We start from the raw sequence: 7,533 nt of genomic DNA on the forward strand, positions 1-7,533 counted from the left end.
GCCGTGACGAGCATTGCACGAAACGAGCGACGTCGATTTAAAATCCGTGAACGGAATATTCCGTTAATCCACGGAGTTGGAAAACCGGCGAGAATAGAAACGTCGTTACAAAATCGGGAGATCTAAGCCAAGGTGGCGAGAAGCCGGACGGATTAGAGGAGGGAAACGATAATGGAGGACGGTTTCGCGAGGAAAAAGGGGCGATTAAAGCATACTTCCTCCGTCTCGCGACACTTTGTAACGAGAATGGATGCGGGCGGGCCTGGGAACACGACGCTTAAAGTTGAAACAAACTTCTACTCTCCCCCTCGAAGGTCTCTCCCAGTTGTTGGGCGGATACGCTTGCCCGTGGAATGGGATGGAACGACACGGAAAATGGAAATGTTCGGTGTGTGTATTCTTCGAAGGGCGCGCTCGAGAGGAACGAGAGGGCGAAAATAAAAGAGGGCGTAATTGAATAAATGTTACGATCCAATGTTACGTTCTGGATAGAAGAGGGGGAGGAGGCTTGTTCCTCGAGAAATGGACAAACAAAATGGAAGATAGCTTTCTTTGGGGACTTGTATCGCTTTAAGCTCGTTTTATATTTTAATAGAATTTGAGCGCGTGTGTTATACGTACGTTTAATCGAGGACTTTGCGTGTCGTTCGTTCACGTTTTGAGGAAATTTTGTGAGAATCACAGTGTGGCACAGGGTAAGAACAAGAATGAAATAATTCTTTGTATCCTTTTTTGCATTAATAAATAAATGGTGTATCATAGTATGAATCATGTATGAAGCAATTTAAGAGAGACTTATATTCGAAAAATAAATCGAAGTTAAAATTACGAAGCTATTTGATCTTCTGAGATAATGGATAATCAATCTTTATGGTAATTTATGTGTTTGAGATTGACTTTTTTAAAGAAAGACACATCTGACACGTCTCTTTATGAAAAATTAACAATAAACGGAAGAGATGAAAGGGCAAATCGTTGGTTGTTCCGTTTGGCGATTCACGAATTATTTTATTTTATTTTATTTTATTTTTTTCATAATAGAGGGCACGCGATTCGATCGCATTTCCCTTTAAAATGGCGATAAACGCGAAACGGTGGCCGAATGTTGGTTTCGCGCGGAATCGTTTCGAGAGAAACCGGAAATGAAGCCGCGCCACCGTTTCCCTCCCCCCGTTGATCTGCATTTGAAACGAGCAGCCGCGACGTTGCTTTCACGTTTCGTTGCTTTTGTCATTTACCTTTATTGCCCCGATCGCGTAACCCTCCTTAACAAGTTACAACTGTTCCTTTTCGATGTAAAACGCAACTTCCGATTCCCTTCTTTATTCTCGTTCCTTCATTCATTTCTTCTCACTGGGTGAAATTAAATTTGTCTCGGATTATGGATGTATATCGTTTCGAGATAAGTGAAATAAGAAAAATAATTTAATAATAATTTTTTTTTTTTTTTTTTTTTTTTTTTTTTTGGGAAAAAGTAAAAAAAAAAAAAATATTTAAAAATTTTTTTTTTTTTTTTTTTGGGAAAAAGTAAAAAAAAAAAAAATATTTAAAAATTTTTTTTTTTTTTTTTTTGGGAAAAAGTAAAAAAAAAAAAAATATTTAAAAATTTTTTTTTTTTTTTTTTTTTTTTTTTTTTTGAGAAAATTTATCTCTGAAATGAATGGGATGATTGAATTCGTGGATCGATGAATTTTTAAATATAATAAATGTTGTTTCGATAATAACGAAAATTTTCTTTTTAACGTATCTACGTTTCGAAAAAATTCGCGATAATTCAAAGAGGAAATGTTCAAATTGAAATTGGAATTGAAACGTAACATCCTTCGTATTTCCAGAAAATCTTTTAAAATTCGTATATCCTCGAATTCTTATGTTACATTCAATATATATAATCCCGAGACTTGTAAAGATTTATATACGTAAAAATTTCTCTCCTTCGATTCCTTTTTTCCTTTTTTTTTTTTTTTTCAACGTCGTAATTCCAAAAGAAGTTCACCCTCGTTTCTTTCTTTAAAAAGATTTAATTTCCATAATCGGCATGGAAATTTTCCAATTCGAATCACGAATATAATCTTCAAACCTATATTTAACTTGGGAAAAATCTTTGATGAGCCAATCTTGATAATATATTTTCCAGCAACGCATAATCACCGTTTAATTCAATTTTTTTTACTATTTTCAGCTTTTTCATTTTCAACTTAGAATAATTAGCAAATATATTGTAGTAGTGTTTGATCAAAAAGTTGGAGGTTGAATTTTATTTTATATATGTTAAGGAAAGATAAAACGAAAAGTAACGAGTAATTTTATATTTTTCCTTTTAAATAAGATAACCATTACATAGAGAAAGAAAAAAAAAAAAGAAAGGAATTTTAAAAAGACGATTAAATTTCTGAACTAATCTTTTTCAAAATTTTTCACCGATTTAATAATAAAATAAATAATCGAAATTAATATATATAAAAACCTACCATCTTTTTTTCACCCACGACATCGCAATTATCTCCAGTCTACTTGTCCTTTAACTAACCAGCAAGATCGTGTTGCTGCAGAATATTAATTACGTCGCTGAATCTTTACTAATTAACATCTTTTTTCTTTCTCTCCCCCCTCTTTCTCCCCCCCTTCCACTCGAAGGATAAACCTGAAGCAACGACGAACGCCTCGCCTTTGAGACAGTAATTCGATGGCAGTGTGAATAATTAGCGCACATTCTTTATGTATCTCGCTTACGTATTCTATTTTCCCTTCGTTTCCCCTATTTTTCGTGCAAGTTCGTTGCCCACCTCGTCAATTTCACGACGCTATTCCACTCCGCCGTCCACTTTCCATTCATTACTTATTCCACCTCTTATTTTCGCCGTTTCCTCCGGAGCCCGGCTATTCCGAAATTCAAATTGATAGCAAGGAATAAGAGCTACTTTCCCTAAAAAAAAGGTACGTAGATCGTTTCAAAATTAGACAATAGCTCTTCAACATTTTCTCGCTTAATTTCTTTTTTCTTAATTTTTTTAGATCGTTCAGAAACGGGATCCCAAAGATTCTTTCGAGTGGATTGGAAGAAATTCTAAAATTTTAAATTCTTTTTTTTTTTTTACCAAAGATATAAAATCAGAGATTCTTAAACAGCATGATCGAGAAAGAGAGGCAACAATATGTTGCAATGTTTATCGCGTTAGCAACGGAGAAGCGAGGCACGTTCGACTGTCGTCGTTCAAAGAGTTCCATTTAAGAGCTCCATTAGACGCGTGACTGGGGGAATCTTGGCGGAAGTTACGTCACGTTAAGAAGCATCGATCTAGTCATCGTAGCCCGAATACTTTCTGTGGATCTCTATGTACGTGTTCCCGGATACGGTTTAATACGAGCAAATGTCTCGGCCGTTTATGGACGTAGAAATGGCGGCTGATTTATGAGGAGTTTACTTGGAAAAATTTCTTCTGAAATCCGGCTGAATGCTTCGTATTGCGCGAAATAGATTGATTATATTTGATATTGATATTACTCTTTTGATTTATTCAATCGATGGAACAAAATTGCAGAGAAATATTATAATTTACAATCAAGGTACGTGTAATATTATTAATATTAAGTGATAAAGTTCACTAAAAATCCTTTTTTATAAGCATAATGAATTTCTTACAGATAATTCTCCAGATACAACCTGTTGTGTTTGCAATCTTTGCAGCAAAATTGTGACCAATGAAATTTCATTCCAATTTCATTCACTCGTGATTTGATCTTGTTAAACACAGGGAAACTGCCGTACAAATTGAGCGAGTTAATAAAAAATGCAGCAGTACTGTGATGAAACAACACACAAAAAAAAAAATCTTCCACGTATAAACCTAAAAATTGAAAAATTAATTGAAAAATATCCCCCACGAGTAAGTACATCCGAGTTAAATTTTTTATTCCGATAAAATTAACCGTATTTAGTTTTAGAGTCCAAGTTAACGCGTTTTACACGAGTTTTTCAGTTTTCCCCTTTTGTTTTTGTTCAAAAAAGAAAAGAGAAAGAGAGAGAATAATGGGCGAGAGATACGTTGAGCATACGTTCATGGTGTTTTTCACGATTCGTGGTGTCTGCATGAGATGTTAATCCAGTTTTGTAAAGCAAGTGGAAGTTTCGTGCAAGCTTAACGCGGTAAAAAATCGAATTAGGCGATTATTCAGGGTCCGCGGCGCGTTCCCCTAATTTGCATTTCACACAGCGAAATTTCCATAACTATAAGAATATCAAGGAGTGAGTGGTATAAAACATGTCCAACATCACGGGAAATGCGCGCCATACGCCCCACGTTTACTTTTCTTTTTTTTTTTCTTTTTTTTTTTTTTTATTATTTTATTTTTATTTTCAGGGATCACGTCCTACTTACGTGAGATACATTTATCCCCCTGTATATATTTCTATAACACGTACAAGCGTACAAGATTTCAATTTGATTTACTTTTTTATATACTGCAGCGCGGAAATCGCTACTACCTGTTCCCTTTGCGACAAAGTTTTCCCGATAAAAATAAAAATAAAATATCGCCGTAAGCGGCATAGTAAAAAAAGTACAAGAGGGAGGATGAAATTCTATATAAAAATACAAAAATACAAAATTTTAAAGTATATATATATATATAACAAAAATCACTTCCTTATAAAATGAAAATCTCTCCCTTAAGAAATCGTTTATAAATTTATTCCATTCCAATTTCTATTAACGTAACACTGGACAAGGCAACGATCGAACCAATAAGATAATTACTCGATAACCACGCTCTCCAATTCCCTAGCCGCTCCCTCAAACTTGGGTATTCACGCGCCTCGCCTAAGCATTTCCCGGAGGAGAGATGCCGGTACAATTACTTATTTCGCGTTCTCTGGTCTCGTTAAGAAGTTGGGCCGCGCCAAATTTCGCAACGAGCAAACCCTCCTCCCCGAAACTCTGCGAATTGTTGAGGGGGAGGGAACGTCTAGGGGAATTTCCTCGTCATTGATTGCGCGCGAGATTTGATTAATAATAAACGATGGTTCGAAAAACGAGGTTTCTGGGAGAGGAGGAAGAAAGAGAGAGAAAGGGGATAATTAAGAGGATCGCTAACTGGCAAGCGTTGAAAGTTAACTGGAGGAGGGGTCGTTGAGGAAATTACCTAATTCGCGGCAATCGGTCCCCAAGGTGATACAGAGGAACTATAATCAATGAAATTGGAACACCCCTGGGCGATATATTTTGAATTACACATCGAGACGAAGTACGATTAACGAGCGTGATTTTGAGCTTGTTATTGCCAATATTGGCTTCTTATAAATTAGTCTCGTACTCGGTGAATTGGTTACTTTAATTAGTGGAAGCATAGAGAGAGAAAGAGAGAGGATCGTTATAAATATTCGTTAATTGAACGAATTACGGTAAGTTGATAAAGATTGACCAATAATTGATCTATGGTTGGAAGGATATATGGGTGGTTCAATCGGTGGTTGACCTATACCATTTTGGTCAAATGATTGTGGATATATTGCTGATTGACCTATACTTGCCTCGCCAATGGTTGGCTTGTATCACTGACCTGATTAATGGACAATATTATTCTACTTGTCTGGCAAATAATTGATCTATGTTATTTGCCAGTATTTTGCGAAAAATATACACGGATGAAATATAATATTGGGTGTGTAAACTTTCGATTTGAATTGGGATATATAATGTAATTTTGAGTTCGATATGTGAAAATAAAGGATCAGAATTTTGAAAGATTTTGATATATGTGTTAATAAATATTAATAATTTAGATCTTTAACCAATTTAGATTGTTCGAACGATTTTAAAAACAGTTTGTGTTGTAAACTTGCTTGATGTATTTTCGAAATTTAATTCTATTAACCGTATTATATGAAAATATAAATATATCGCAAATTGTCACGTTTTTTTCAAATCAATTATTAATTAATTATCTATTTTTGAAATCAAATAAATCGGATAAATAAATATTAATCACGAAATCACGAAAAGACATTGGCATAAATTTCACACCAAACTCCTCAACTTGATTGAAAAAGAAAATTGAAAAATTCCTACGACAATATATTTCATTAAAGAACTTGCTACCCCCTTTAAAATACAAAAATATATGTGAAAAAAAAAAATATTTCAAAAATCCACAATTACAAAATTCCATAAATATCCATTTCCAACATCCATCCTCTCCATCATCTAAACAAACTAATCTTTTTTTTCTTTCCATTCTTCCAGTCCTTAAAAAAAAAAAACCATTAGCTTATCGCAACATTCTCGCACGAATTAACGGCGTACGAGGCAATTCAACCAAATCTCGACGTTAAATTCCTAAAGGCGCGACACTTTACAGCGATAGCGTACACCAGTATCAGTGGTGCAATTGGAGCCCGATTCGGGATTCCGAAGTGGAGGACTCGAGAATCAATTTGCATTCAATAATCCACGATCGTTAAGTCGGATATGTTCGGCGGAGCGTGGATAGCGGGAGCCAGGGCCCCGGAAATCGGCACTGGGATTAGACGCTTTGTCGGCCGATAAGACGCCCACCTTTAGGCCTGGCCCCCTTCCCCCCCTCCGTTCCCCGGTTTGCTTATGAATGGCGGCCACGCTCCACGATTCAATGCGTGGCTGTAAACGACCGCATTCAACGGCCATCTATGCGCCCATTCAACCCTGTTCGACGAACTTGTCGCTCACCGTCGAGGAACTTGCGAGCGCGAGCGAACGACGGACCCACCCACGCCAACCCTTCCAAACCTTGTTACAAACCGAGAAATGGGGTAAGAAGTTTGGGACGATTGGCAACGCTCTCGTGGAACGCTTTCGTGAGTGGAAGGAGTGATTTGAAGGTTAGGACACAATGTTCAATTTTTTTCTTTTTTTATAAATTAATTATTCGTGATAAATCGTGTAATTGTGATTAGCATGTCGATCGATTACTAATATCTCTGAGCTGAAGAAATTTGGATGGCCAATTGAACGTGAGTTACGTGAGTTTTGAAATTTCTTCCTTTGCTATGTATCTTCAGATCGATTAATTATTTTATAATTATTTGGAAAAGTATCAGGGGGATCGTTGGTTTTAATCAGTGTTTTCTAGATTGAAGGATGAAGAATTTGAAGATGTTGGAATTTCGAATATTTAAGGTGAAAATTGGTAAGGGGGGAATAATATAGAGAATAATTTTTTCCCAATGATTTATTCATTACTTCGTGTTACAAGATAAGGCTAATATAATAGCAAGGCTTTTCGCGTGCAATTTGAGTTTCGTTACATGGATGCGAAATGCTTGTCATGTGCCGAAGTGCATAATATTCAAATAGATTACGTGAATTACAAGAGCACGTAGCGAGACATGTGATTACACTGCTATTTTCTTAATCGATTATCTTCTATTACTACCATCGAGACGCGCGTTTAAACGCGGGTCGCTCGTTAGAATTTTTTTTTTTCTTCTTTTTTATCATTTTTCTGATAGATAAGTTAACCCCTTCAGGAATGAAAAGATAATATATATATATATAT

The sequence above is a fragment of the Apis dorsata genome, unplaced genomic scaffold, assembly GCF_000469605.1.
Source record: "Apis dorsata unplaced genomic scaffold, Apis dorsata 1.3 scaffold_591, whole genome shotgun sequence".
Classification (NCBI taxonomy): domain Eukaryota; kingdom Metazoa; phylum Arthropoda; class Insecta; order Hymenoptera; family Apidae; genus Apis; species Apis dorsata.